Below are 15057 nucleotides of genomic sequence, written 5' to 3'. Positions count from 1 at the left end.
TACTCTTCAAGGCACAATAAATTCAAATTGGTTGCCATGAGACAGTTAATAGAAAGCCCTGAAAATTCAAGGACTTTGTCCTTTGGAGTCCCATGCCTGGCCCAACTCCAGAGGTATTTGCCCTGAATCAGTGTGACTATTTCAAATGGCATCCAGCAGCTGGGTGAGGAATTCCCTGTTCTGAACCCTCTGTTTCAGAACCTGTGACAGATGGTACTTGGGATTTAGTACTTGAAGACACAACAGATGAGGAAAGAATTATGCCCCAAAAGCCAGAAGATAGAGAGGCTAGAGAGCTGAGATCATGGGGAGGCTGGGGAGGGTATTGAAGGTACTGAGCTGGCATCTCCCTCCAAAGACATCTGGTAGATAGAAGCAGCCCAGCATTTTTCTTTTATGCATTATGTGATATATATATAGAACATTTGGGAAACCCATTTCTAAAGCTACCTGACAAAGGAGAAGAGCAAACAAAACATGTGGCTAGTAACCAAGGATGATCAACAATACTGACCTCATTAATCCATACCTCCAACCACCTCTTATCCTTCACCAGAGTTGCCCAATTTTTCAAAATACTACAACAACTTTAGGTCCTACACATAGGATTTTCCTTATGTTATTTATTTTCAGGAGAAATGCCAATAATAACTTCATGAGAAAGGAGGGCATGCTTCATAGAATACAAAGCTAAGCTTAGTTATCCATGACTAAGGTAACTAGGTGGCATATTGGATGGAGCAGGGGATGTGGAGTCAGACAGACCTGAGTATGCAGCCCACCTCAGATATTTACAAACCTTAATGACCATGGGCAAATTATTTAATTTCTCTGAACCTCAGTTTCCTCATCTATAAAATACCCACCTCCTGATAGGGAGATAATGAACTCAAGGTACAGATGAACACTCTTTTTTTAGACTTGGCCAGTGAAAGAATTTGTTTTGCTTGACTATACATGTTTATAACAAGGGTTTTGTTTTTCTTCCTTCCTTCCTTAATGGGGGAAGGGAAGAAGGAGGGAGTGGGAGTTGAAAGAATGCAAATCTGAAAATAAAATTTGATTTGGAACTAACAAAAGAAAATGCTTGGTACATTGGTGGGGGTATAATGGGGAAGAGCTTAACCTGCAACTAGAAAGCTTAGATCTTTAAAAGCAGAAATGAAATAAGGTAAGGATTATCGTAAATATTAAAGGCAAGATCCAGCTAATAATAGTTAACCTTACACTTACATAGAACTTTAAATTTTTCAAGCATGTTAACAAACGTGTGTCTTTTTATCTTCACAGTATCACTGAAAGGCAAGTGGGAAGCAGAGGGTAAAGACTTTCAGCAGCTTGCTGTGAATCACACATGCATTCATTCATTCATTCTATTCCACAAATATTTATCAGGCACTTAATATATACACCACCTTGTACTAATCTCTGGGGATACAGAGGCAAAAATAAAACAATCCCTGCCCTCAAGGAGCTTACCTTTAATGGGAGAAAGCAATATGTACATGAATGAACACAAAATATAGAGAGGGTAAATACAAAATAATTGGGGGGGGAGGGGAAGTGGCACTAGCTTTTGTGGGGATCAGGAAGGGACTTACGGAAAAGGCAGCACTTAGGTTGAACTTGAAAGGATTTTAAGAAGTAGAGAAGAAGATATGGGGGATGACCTTTATAGAGTCATGGAGATAGGAAAGGAATAATATGGCAGAGGAACAGCAGGTAGGCTGGTTTGACTGGATAATTTGGGGCTGGGCCAGAGGTTAGTCACCAAGAACTGACTAGGTGCCAGGCACTGTGCTAAGTGCTGGGGATACAAAATAAAAGTTAAAAAAAAAACCCTAATCCCTCAAGGAGCTCACATTCGGGAAACAATATGTGAACACTCATGTAGTACAAGATATATACAGGATAGATGGAAAGTGATCTCAGAGGGAAAACACCAGCATTAAAGGGGATGAGAAAAAACTTCTTTCAGAAAATGGGATTTTTAGATGAGGCTGGAAGAAAGCCAGGAAAGCCAAAAGGCAGAGATAAAGAGAGGGAGTATTCTGGGCCTGGAGAACAACAATCAGTGAAAATGCAGGGAATGGGGACATGGAACTCTTCCTAGAGTACCTAGAGGCAGCTAGGTGTGAAGTGGACAGAGTGCTGGGTCTGGAGTCAATAAGGCCAGAGATCAAACTGACCTCAGATAGTTCCTAGCTGTATGACCCTGGGCAAGTCATTTATTATCTATCTACCTCAGTTTCCTCAACTGTAACAAAAAAAAAATCAATAATAGCATCTACCTCCCAAGGTTGTATTGAGAGTCAAATGAATCAATATGTGTAAAATGCTTAGCATATCACTTGGCACATAGTAGGTGCTTAATAAATGCTTGTCCCTTCCCCCCATCCCCTCCCCATACACACATAAATACATGTGGGCACTACTATACTCGGCTTATATAACATGGACTCGGAGTGTTCTATTCATGTTTTCATGTTCTTAGCTAACACACTAGACAAATCATTTGCTGAGGCCTGAAAGGGTTAAGGGAACTGCCATAGGAACAGGCTCCCACTGGTTTATAAGGGCTCCCCCCATTTCTCCTGCACCAAAGCACTTTCCTCACAACAATCCTGGCAGCACTATTTTTATTAGCCAACGTACTGAAAGTTAAAGCCCTGTATAACTCACCTGATCTTCCAGCTCTAAATCCAGAACTCTTTCCACATTTGAAATAGTTTATTCCATGAAATTGATTCTATTAACAGGAAAGCCATTAATAAGCTTCCATTCTTTCCCCTATAACAATAACATTTCCTTCAGCCATCAATGTCTACCATGTGGAGAAATGAAAACCATCTCCCATGTAAAAATTTGTAAGAGTGCTGAGAAATGTGTCAATTCTGAATCTTGACTCTTATTTTATTAGTTAATATATTAACTCTAAGGTCTCTACTTTAATTGTTTCAAAAATTGCCAAAGACACCTTTAAATTACTGGCACATGCCTAGCTTGATCACACATAGCTTACTGTCCCTTGGTGTGTGTTAGCCTTTCATTAATTGATATATAGTACTTATAAAGACCCTGATACTGCTTTTCATTGCATCCATATTTACTATTCCTCTAATATGTACCATAACCTGCTGTACTATAAAAGAAGCCAAGTCATTTTGTCACTGGTAAATAGCCTATGGGAGTGGGTCATATTGATTTATGTATCTCTATATAGTTATTTATTTATTGGATTTATATAGTGGCTTTCCATGCACTGCATTCTGCAGGCTCTAAGCAGACCTCTCTGTATTCCACTCTTTTTATGTCCCTGTCTTCTTTCTTACATCACCACTGATGAATCAAGCATATGTATTGCTAGCATTTTTTTTCTATCATTTGCATTAATCAACATCTGGGTCAAGGCCTCCTCTCTCCTACCTGTAATTTTCCTTCCTGTGCTTCAATTGAAACTGAGATCTACCTGTTTATTAATAGTGTTTGTTTATTCATCTAGCCATGTTTTCTGTGGTGTCTGTCTCCATGGAATCTAAATGTTCTGCCAGAGATACAAGACCAAAAAATACCCCACAAAACAAAACAAAACAAAAAAAAAAGTATTGAAAGATTGAAGATTAGGGAAAGGGTTCAGTAAGGACCTACATCCTTTTTTTTTTTTTCTCCCAGAGAAGAATAAGCACACGAGTGGATAAGAGCCCTTCAATTCAATTTGTGGTTCTGCTTCTAACTTTAGGTAAGAATCTCAACCACCTTTTGTTCCCACTGTTCCAGCCCAGCAAATGTTGAAAGAAGGGGGAGGCAGAAAAACACACGTGTATAAGACAGTCTGAGTGGCCTCCTGATTGTGCTCTGTGGGTCTGACTTGGGACCCCAAGTCCTTCTGCCTCCCTTTCAACTTGTGTGCTGCTCACAGGGGAGTTTCAGAGAAAAAAAAATTGGTGATTCAAGTCATCAGAAGCTTCACAAACAAATGAATACTCAAAAAAGAAAGAACGGTACCTATGCTCTGAGGACGGTGATAGGGGCCTCTTATGTCTGCCATGACCAGGCCCTTTATAAGGGCAGACTGATAACAATAAGAGAGAGTAGTAATGTATTTTATGTTTCCTTATTATGCCTTGCAGAAAGCAAATTAGTGGTTGAGAGCTTCTTGAAGGTAGCAACCTTAATACCAGTATTTTCCTTCCCCACCCCACACAGAACTCGGCAAAGGTAGTGTAATATAACAACAACAATAATAATAAAACAACCATCTAGATGCAACATAGTATAATGATTTGAAAACTGGCAGCAGAGGCAAGAAGACCACGTTCAAGCTTATTTCTGGAACATGTAGTCTGTGACCTTGGGAAAATCACTTAAACTCTCAATGCTCTATGCAACTCACCTAAACTCTCAGTTTCAGAGAAGGTGCCAAACTGCATAAAATGGATTTGGATAGATAGAATTTCTTCATCTGGGAGTTCCCCAAACCAAAAGATCACTGGTCCAGTCCCTAGCCCTAACAACCATCTAAGAATGAAATCAAAAGTCCCTCTGCTTAGTTCCAAATGCGACTCAAGCCAGGCAGATGGTGTCAGGATTTGGATGATACACATAAAGATGATCTAACACGTGACCAAAAGAAGTTCACTTTACATGACATTGAAAGGATATTCAGCAAGGATACAACATTGACACAGGTGGCCTCAGCCCCCTTGCCTCCTCATTTGCCTGATGAAAGGGTGTGTTTATGGGGCAGCTAGGTGGAGCAAAGGATAGAGCACCGGCCCTGGATTTAGGAGGACCTGAATTCAAATCCAGCCTCAGACATATAACACTTACTAGCTGTATGACCTTGGGCAAGTCACTTAAACCCCATTGCCTAGGCAAAAAAAAAAAGAGTGTGTTTACTTTCCTGGCAATCTGACAAATCTAAGGAGCACTAATTACTTACGTATTGGGCTTTAAGTCTTAGGATGATATTACTACTACTACTACTACTACTACTACTACTACTACTACCACCACCACTACTACTACCATGGCTGCTGCTGCTAATACTACTACTACTACTACTAATAATAATAGCTAACAATTTTAGGGGCTACCAACAAAACTAAACAAAAAAAGTATTGAAAAATTGAAGATTAGGGATAGGGTTCAGCAAGCATGGAGGTGGCCCAGTGAATAGAGTGCTGGGCCTGGAGTAAGAAAGATTCATCCTCACAAGTTCAAATCTGGCCTGAAACACTTACTAGCTGTGTGATCCTGGGCAAGTCACTTATCTCTGTTTGCCTCAGTTTCCTCATCTGTAAAATGAGCTAAAGAAGGAAATGGCAAAGTACTCCAGTATCTCTGCCAAGAAAACCCCAAATGGGATCACAGAGAGTCAGACAGGACTGAAAACAAATAAACAAACCATGATTTTTAGATTTGCAAAGCACTTCCCACATATTATCTCATTTTATCCACACCCAAATCCTATAAGATAGGTGCTATTATTATTCCCATTTTATAGATAAGGAAACCAAGACTGAGAAAATAAACTGAGATAAGTGAAATAAGGTAAGAAAATAAGTGAAATGATAAGACTGAGAAGAAAAGCCCTGGGTTACAATGTTAGTGAGTGCCTGAGGGTGGATTGGAAACCAGGTTGCTCAGATTACAAGTCAAGAGCTCTATCTGCTATACCATATTACCTCTTGTGTGGTTATAAAAAAAAAAAAAAGGGTTGGCCTTGGAATCAGGAATAGCTGGCCCCAGTCCTGCTTCTGACACATATTATCTATATGACAAGTCACTTAAACTGTCTAGGTTATAACTTCACTTACAGCAACTATCTAAAGAGAAATTTCTATATCTATGTAAGGAGTTCCCATACTAGGAATCCTCTATATCAATAAAACTCATGGGTCTGAACCCATCCTCTTAAGAGGAGAAGGGGAAGGGGAAAAGAAAAAGGAAAATGGACCTAATACCTCAAAGACACTATTGTAGAAGGATAAAAAATGGAATGGCATATTTAATTGGAACATTAATATCATGGGTCATTCAGGAAGAATATAAAATGGTGCTGCCTCTTGGACATATTTGCAGTGTCAAGAGCAATAGTTTACATAGGGATAGTGATTTCCTTTACAATGCAGCCTAACAAAATATTGCTCTACCAATAAAAATTGGACTATATTAAATTACACTGAAGAGTTTGGCTTGAATATCCATGTAAGAAAATCTATGAGGTTGAAGAATGTCTATTGTCCAGACTATGACATACTACTGATGATATTCTACAGTGCTTGCTCCTCAGTCTACATGTATTTATGCTATGTGTGAGTATGACTGTGTGTGTGTGTGTGTGTGTGTGTGTGTGTGTGTGATAGGACAGAAACTGCAAATGCACAATGAGTGGAGGAGGGAGGTCTGGTTGAATTGCCTTTGAGAAATTACACATCACAGATACACATCTACGAAGAAGACTTGTGAAAGTCTTCAAAGAAATATGAATGAAAAAGAAAGTCTGGTCATAGTGCAAGGTTGCCAAAGGATAGCTAACATGGTCTGTTGGCATCTCTATGAAGCTAAGAGAAAGTGAAAACATCCCCAAGTATATTGGTTCCCTGTGGTGTATAAGGTGATGGCAGGACACAGACAACTGTACACTGGATGGGCAACCACAGATAAATTATGATTTTCACCATCCATATCAATGAGATCATTGCAGAATACACCAATAATTAAACTTGTCAACTTTCAAGAAATGCAAATTTTTGTCTTATGATGGTGGTAAAGTCACTGTAAAATCATTTGTAAATCATTGTCTTACGATGATCGTAATTTGCTTTCACAAATTGATCGAAGATGACCTCATCAACTCTCTCCCTTTTATTCTTTTCCCTTTCACATCATCCCTGGAATTTTATCTGTCAGTGATCTTTTGTTTTCTAACATTGCTAGAGCTTGTAGACAAGTTATAATTCTTGTGTCTTCAGTTACATGTGCCATCTTCGTCTATCCTTCTCTTCCTGTCTCCTTTCCCCCCTTCCTTCCTCTCGCCCTTCCTTTCTTTCTCCCTCCCTTCTTACCTCCTTTCCTTGTATTCTCCTCCATTCTTCCCTCACTCCTTCTATTCTGCCCTGACTCCCTTTCTTTCTTTACTTCTTTCCCTTCTCCCTCCCTCTTTTCCTTCATTCCTCACTCCCTGCTGTCCTTCTTTCTCCCTCCATTCTTCCCTTCTTTCCTTCCTTGAAGCAGAAGGGTAGAGTGGAGAAAGAGTGCTGAACTTTGAGTGTCACTAGATCTGAGTTCAAATTCTGACTCTGCCACTAAGTGATCTATGTCAATTACATGACCTTGAACAAGACACTTAGCCTCTCTGGGCCTCAGTTTCCTTATCAGTAAAATAAGGGAATTAGACAAGATGACCTATTGGGTCCCTTCTAGCTGTAGAGAAGGAATAGCCAACAAAGGGCTTGAGCTTCATACATAAAATCTCTAATTAATACAATGATGCCGAAGACTAATAATGACCCATACTCCCTATCTCCTGACAGAGAAGTGAGGGATACAAGTTGCAGAATGAGACATACATTTTTTTTTGACAAGAGCAATGTGTAAATTTGTTTTGTATCACTATATATATTTGTAACAAGGTTATTTTGTTTTGTTAATAGAGCAACGGGTGGCAAGGAAAGAAAAAAAATGCTTCTCAAATGAAAAATAAAATGAAATGAAAAAATAAAACAAAGGGAAGAGATTTTTAAAAACCATTCAAATGCCTCAAACTGAAGGAGGAAAGAAGATAATGCTTGCAAGAGCATAAAAAGCAACATCAAGCCATCCTTTAATTAAGTATGGGAAAGAAATGACAAAGGAAAATGCTATTTCCCGATACAACTGCAAATAGGTAGAGGCCTTTGACGTATTTTTTTAGCTTCTACCTTTTAAAATATATTAAAAATAGAATCACATAAGCAACTAAGGGCCACCAGTCATGAGAGCAAAAATCCAAATTACTTGGCCACAAAGGTCCCTTACAGTTTTTAAACTCTGCCATTCTACAGGAGAAAATGGATGGAAAACATTTGCAACATCTGGTTGCTTTCAAATTAGCAGGGCCTAAAAACATTTGTCTTAATTTAAAGTATTAAAAAAAAATTGATGGATACTTGTACCAGGAAAAAATAAACCCCAACAGCTATTATTTTATCAGAATTTCTTTCTCATCATTGTCTAAAGAATATTAGCCATTGGTGGGGAGGGGAGAGAGAGTCTAATTCATGTAATTCCTGAACTCTGTAATACTAATTTGGGCACGTAGACTACAGTATTTTAATTGTACCTTTTTTCTGTTATATATATGCACGTGTAAGTGTATGTATGTATGCAGTCTAGCTTAGACAAATCAAATGTGCAATCCACCATGAAAAGCAGCTCATGTTTTAGTCTAAGAGAAAGATTTAAAATTTAAACTACCACAGAAGAGTGAACAGACCACAGAAACTACCCTGGAGTTAGATTGTTAATCCAGCTGTGTTGGAGATTTCAAGATATGATGGGTTTCATGGGTATGTGATCTAAGGCACAGGAGTGCCAAAAGAAAGAGGAGAGAGGAGAGGAGGGAGAAGAAAAGAAAAAAGCTAAAGTATTGAAGACATCTTGATTCTGAAAAGATTGTCTCCTTGGCCAATTAATAGAGTTTAGATTCCAAGTCAAAGACTAGAGCAAAAGAAAATTACGAGGAAAATGTTATTAAACTTTAGATTATGTCCAGGTTGTCTTTTTTTTTTCTTCAACAAAGGAAGGTGAATAATTTGGGTATGAGATGCAAGGTTGGCAGTATTAAGTGATTTTAATGTACCGTTGCTAGAAGGCTGGACATTTCAGAGATCTGGGAGGCCTTCTTTTGCCTTAAAAAGATATTCATGACAAGAAGACTCAAGTATTACTGGAAGAGAGCCTAAAAACTCCTGTGACTAGTGAGGGAGATCCCTAGCTAAAGACATTCAGAAATTTGCAGATTATCACCACACTAACCAGGTTTATTCTGAGACATGTTAAGAGACCAATAGTTACCATCGTTGTTATTTTCATAGAGTAGACAGATCCACGTTCATAAAGTAATATTTATTAAGCACCCTCAGGTACCTGTACTATGCCAAGCATGAGATTATAGATTGCTTTTCAAAGTTAGACTAACACTATGGATTAATTTTTAACCCAAAGATAGCCAAGGTCTTGTATCATTTGACACCAAGAAGACCTGCAATCTACCAGAAATAATTCATTGGTAACAAGAAGCCCAAAGCTATTACTCAATCTGCCATTTTGACTGATATATGAATACTACAATAACAAAATAAAAATTACCTAGACTGGAGGATCCTATGCAGAGCCCCAAATTCCCTCAGCAGTGATTCATATAATATGATTTCCAGACCCATCTCTATGCTAGTTACCCTCCCCAGACATATTTTAGTTTGCAAAGTACAGTGATTAGAAATGGATAGAATATTTCTGATGTTGTCTGAGAAGCACAGTGAATATTGGGATAATTACTCTGCATGGTCTGGATTTGCATTAATTCAATCCAAGAGTCATTAGCTTTTTAAAAAGCAGCCCCATAACACTTGAGTGGCAGTGCAGAGAAGTGGACAGAGAAGGCTGGCCTTCAAGACAGGAAGATCCGAGTTCAAGCTCTCTCCCTGACCCATATGAGGAAAGTCACTTAATCACATAATGCTCTAAGTAAATCTTTAAGACTAGATTTTTTTTTTGCCAGAAATAAACATTAAAGTGTAGTTTGTGGAATGCAGTATTGCCTCCTCCACTATGAGTATCAGGATATTTGTCCTTCAATATTGTGGTACTCCTCCCTCCTACATGATGTCTCAGTATTTACACTGTATCAAGGTTTTGTGGTAGCTCCTGCTAATTCTTTCAGCACTATGGGATGTAAGCCAAATAGAGATTTGAATTTTAGTTGAACAAGTCATTTAACCTCTTTGAGTATCTCATCTATAAAATGAGATAGTAATACTTGCTTTGACTACTTTACAGGATCATTATAAGGATATGAGACCTTGAACTTTTTCTGTAAAGCTTTATATAAACTTAATGTATTATTGTTATTCTTTAAAATAGCTACAGTAAACCCCTACTCTGATACCTCTGAGTTCTTAATGATATACCACTGAACTGATCTTCATACTCATATATTCATATCGGACTTTCCACTGGACGTTGCCATCTGATGTCCCAAACTCAGTAGGAAATTTCTAAATCTGAACTCATTATATTCCCCTCCTAAACGTGTTACATCTCCTGACTTCTTTATTTTCTGTCAATAGTACCAATACTTTCCCAGGTAATCCAACTCAAATCCTCAGAGCCATCTTGGATTCCTCTCACCACCAACTCCTATCTCCTGTCAGTCTCTAAGTCCTGTCAATTCTACCTCTGCAATCTCTCTCATATTTATCTAAGTGATCCTCCTGCCTTCATTTTCTCCCCTGTCCAATTCATCTTCTCCCTTATTCCCAGTTCCCTTACCTCAGAACCCCCTTATCTAGTCAGTTTTTTCACTCCTAGCTTTTTAGTATCTCTCATATCCATCTAAATGTCCTTATTTCCATTTGTATCCAATCAATTTACTGGAAGGTACTTTAGTGCAATGGGAAGAACATTGCCTGTAAAGTCAAAAGACTTAGGTTCAAATACCATTTCTGATAGTTACTAACTGTGTGACCTTACACAAATCACCTAACCTTCCTGGGCTTCTGTTTCCTCTGTAAAATAAGGGGGTTGGACTAGATGGTCTCTGAGGTGCCTTCTGGCTCTAGGCATCTATTCCATTTTACATGCCATCCCTCCATCCCTAACCCCACCCACCATTCAATCAGCCACAGGTCCTATCAATTCTATTTCTCCAATATCTTTTTTTCCCCTAATTTTTTAACATTTTTATTTAAAGCTTTGAGTTCCAAATTCTATTCCTCCCTCCTTTACTTCCCCTCTCCCCTCCATGAGATGGTAAGCAATGAGATATAGGTTATATGTGTGCAATTATGTAAAACATTTCCATGTTAGTCATTTTGTATGAGAAGACTCGAATTAAAAAACGAAAGAAAGAAAATAAAAAATAGCATGCTTCAGTTTGTATTCAATCAATATCAGTTCTTTCTCTGGAGGCAGACAGTATGCTTCCTCATCAGTCTTTTGGAAGTCTTGGACCATTGTGTTGCTGACAAAATAGCTAAATCATTCACAGTTCTTTATCAAACAATATTGCTGTTACTATGTACAACATTTTCCTGGTTCTGTTCACTTCACTACTCATCACCTTGTGTAAATCTTTCCTGGTTTTTCTGAAATCTACCTGCTCATCATTTCTTATAGCACAATAATATCCCATTGCAATCATACCACAGCTTGTTAGCCATTCCCTAAATGATGGGCATCCCCTTGATTTCTGATTCTTAGCTACCACAAAAAACTGCTATAAATATTTTTGTACAAATAGGTTCTTTTCCCTTTTTTTGGATGTCTTTGGGAATGTAGACCTAGCAGTGGTATTGCTGGAGTTCCAAATTGCTCTTCAGAATGGTTGGATCAGTTCACAACTCTACCAATAATGCATTAGTGTCCCAGTTTTTCCACATCCCTTCCAACATCCACCATTTTCCTTTTTTGTCATATTAGCCACTCTGATACTTGTGAGGCGGTACCTCAGAGTTGTTGTAATTTGCATTTCTCTGATCAATAGTGGTTTGAAGCATTTTTTCATATGACTATAGCTTTGTTTTCTTTGTCTGAAAACTGCCTGTTGGTATCCTTTGACCATTTATCAATTGGTGAATGACTTGGATTTTTATAAAATTGACTCAGTTCTTTATACATTGAGAAATGAGGCCTTTATCAGAGATATTTGCCTCTGCTTTCCTTATAATTTTGGTTGCATTGGTTTTGTTTGAGCAAAAACTTTTTAATTTTATATAATAAAAATTATCTATTTTACATTTTGTAATGATCTCTATATCTTCTTTGATCCTAAATTCTTCCTTTATCCATAAACCTGACAGATAAACTAATTCATGTTCTCTTAATTTGCTTATGTTATCACTCTTTAGGTATAAATCATGTACCCATTTTGACCTTACCTTGGTATATGATGTGAGATCTTGGTCTATACCTACTTTCTGCCATACCATTTTCCAGTTTTCCCAGCAGTTTTTGTCAGATAATGAATTTTTGTTCCAAGAGCTTAGATCTTTGGATTTAACATATACTATATTACCATAGTAACTTAGTATAATGAAATTTGTACCTAATCTATTCCATGAATCCACCACTCTATTTCTTAGTCAATACCAGGTTATTTTGATAATTACCACTTTATAATACAGTTTGAGATCTGGTAGGGCTAGACTACCTTCTTTTGCATTTTTTTTTCATTTATTCCCTTGATATCTTGAACTTTTGTTCTTCCAGATGAATTTTGTCATTAGTTTTTTTAGTTGTATAAAATAATTTTTGATGATTTCATTAGCATTATACTGAATAAATTGATTAATTTAGGTAGAATTGTCATTTTTATTATATTGGCTCGGCCTACCCATAAACAATTAATATTTTTCCAATTGTTTAGATCTGACTTCTTTTGTGCATGAAAAGTGTTTTGTAATTGTGTTCATTTGGTTCCTGGGTTTCTCTTAGCAGGTAGATTCCCAAGTATTTTATGTTGTCTACAGTTATGTTAAATGGAATTTCTCTTTCTGTCTCTTGTTGGTGGGCTTTGTTGGTAATTTATAGAAATATTGACGATTTATGTAGGTTTATTTTATATCCTGCAACTTTGCTAAAGTTGGTAATAATTTCAAGTAGTTTTTTTAGTTGATTCTCTAGGGCAGGGGTAGGGAGCCTGTGGCCTTGAGGCCACATGTGGTCTTCTAGGTCCTTGGGTGTGGCCTTTTGACTAAGTCCGAATTTTACAGAACAAATCCTTTTATTAAGGGGATTTGTTCTGTGAAGTTTGGATTCAGTCAAAAGGCCACATTTGAGGACCGAGAGGGCCCTATGTGGCCATGAGGCTACAGGCTCCCCACCCCTGCTCTAGGGTTTTCTGCGTATAACATCATATCATCTATTAGAGTGATAGTTTTGTTTCTTTATTGCCTATTCTAATTCCTTTGATTTCTTTTTCTTCTCTTATTGATATAGCAATCATTTCTAGTACAAATAGCTCCTAACAAGTGTCTTAATTTCTTCTTCATTGGTGGTGAATTCATCCCTTTCATTTTGATACTAGTAATTTGGTTTTTTTCTTACTTTTTAAAATCAAATTAACCAATAGTTTATCTATTTTATTGTGTTTTTTTTCATAAAATCATCTTCTTGTTTTATTTATTAGTTCAATGGTTTTCTTACTTTCAATTTCATTAATCTCTCTTTTGATTTTTAGGATTTCCAATTTGATGGTTAATTGGGAATTTTTAATTTGTTCTTTTTCTCTTGTTGCTGTTGTTATTCTTTTAGTTGCATGCCCAATTCATTGATCTGCTTTTTCTCTATTTTGTTGATGTAAGCAGAGATATAAATTTTCCCCTAAGTATTGCTTTGACTGCATATCATAAATTTTGATATGTTGTCTCATTGTTGTCATTTTCTTTAATGAAATTATCTATTGTTTCTATGATTTGTTCTTTGATCCACTTGCTTTTAGGATTAGATTATTTAATTTTCAATTAGTTTTAATCTCTCTTTCCACTGTCCGTTATTGAATGCAATCTTTATTGCATTACAATCTGAAAAGGATGAGTTTACTATTTCTGCTTTTCTGCATTTGGTTGTGAAGTTTTTATGTCCTAATATATAGTTGTGTAGGTACCATGTACCACTGAGAGAAAGATATATTCCTTTCTTTTCCTATTCATTTTTCTCCAGAGATATATTATATCTAACTTTTCCAGAATTTTATTTACTTCCTTAACTTTTTTCTTGTTTATTTTTGGTTAGATTTATTTAGTTCTGAAAGGGGACAGTTGGGGTCCCCCACTAATATAATTTTATTATCTATTTTCTCCTGTAACTCAATCAACTTCTCCTTCAAAAATGTAGATGATGTACCATTTGGTGCACATATGTTTAGTAGTGATATGAATTCGTTGTCTTTGGTACCTTTCAGCAAGATATAGTTTCTTTATATCTTTTAATTAAATCTATTTTGGCTTTTGTTTTGTCTGAGATCATGATTGCTACACCTGCTTTCTTTTCTTCTGATAAAGCAGAATAGGTTGTGCTCCAATACCTTTACCTTGTGTATATGTCTCTGCTTCAAATGTGTTTCATGTAAACAACATATTGTAGGATTCTGGTTTTTAATCCATTCTGCTATCTGCTCCTATTTTATGGGAGAGTTCATCCCATTCACACTTATAGTTATGAAAACTAACCATGTATTTCCTTACATGCTATTTTTCACTTATTTATCCCCCTCTGTCTTACACTCCACCTTTTCCCTCCTCCCAAGGGTTTTATTTCTGATCACCACCTTCATCAATCTACCCTATCTTTTATCAGTCCCCCTTCTCCCTTCTATTATCCTCACCCCTTTTTAGTTCCTTATAAGGGAAGGTAGATTTCTATATACAACTGTTTGAGTCAGTTTTGATGAGAGTAAGGTTTAAGTTTTGCCTGTCCCCTGCACCCCTGCCAGCTTCGCCTCCATGATAATAGCTCTTTCATGCCTGTTTTATGTGGGATAACTTACCCTATTCAATCTCCCCCCTCCTTCTTCCAGTGGAATTTTCTTTTTCACCCCTTTATTTTGTTTTATTTAGGGGGGGTATCATCCCATCAAAGCCACCTTATATCCATACCCTTTATCTAAATATAGTTTTTCTAATTGCTGTTATAGTAATAAAGTTGTTGAGTTAGAAATATTATCTTGCCATGTAGAAATATAAAAAGTTTAACCTTACTGAATTTCTTAGTTTTTCTCTTTCTTGTTTCTTTTTTACCTTTTTATGTTTTCCTTGAATCTTGTATTTGGAGGTCAAACGTTTTATTCAGCTC

This window comes from Vombatus ursinus, unplaced genomic scaffold, assembly GCF_900497805.2.
Source record: "Vombatus ursinus unplaced genomic scaffold, bare-nosed wombat genome assembly UNPS02014787.1, whole genome shotgun sequence".
In the NCBI taxonomy this organism is placed as follows: domain Eukaryota; kingdom Metazoa; phylum Chordata; class Mammalia; order Diprotodontia; family Vombatidae; genus Vombatus; species Vombatus ursinus.
This window is presented reverse-complemented; position numbering follows the sequence as displayed.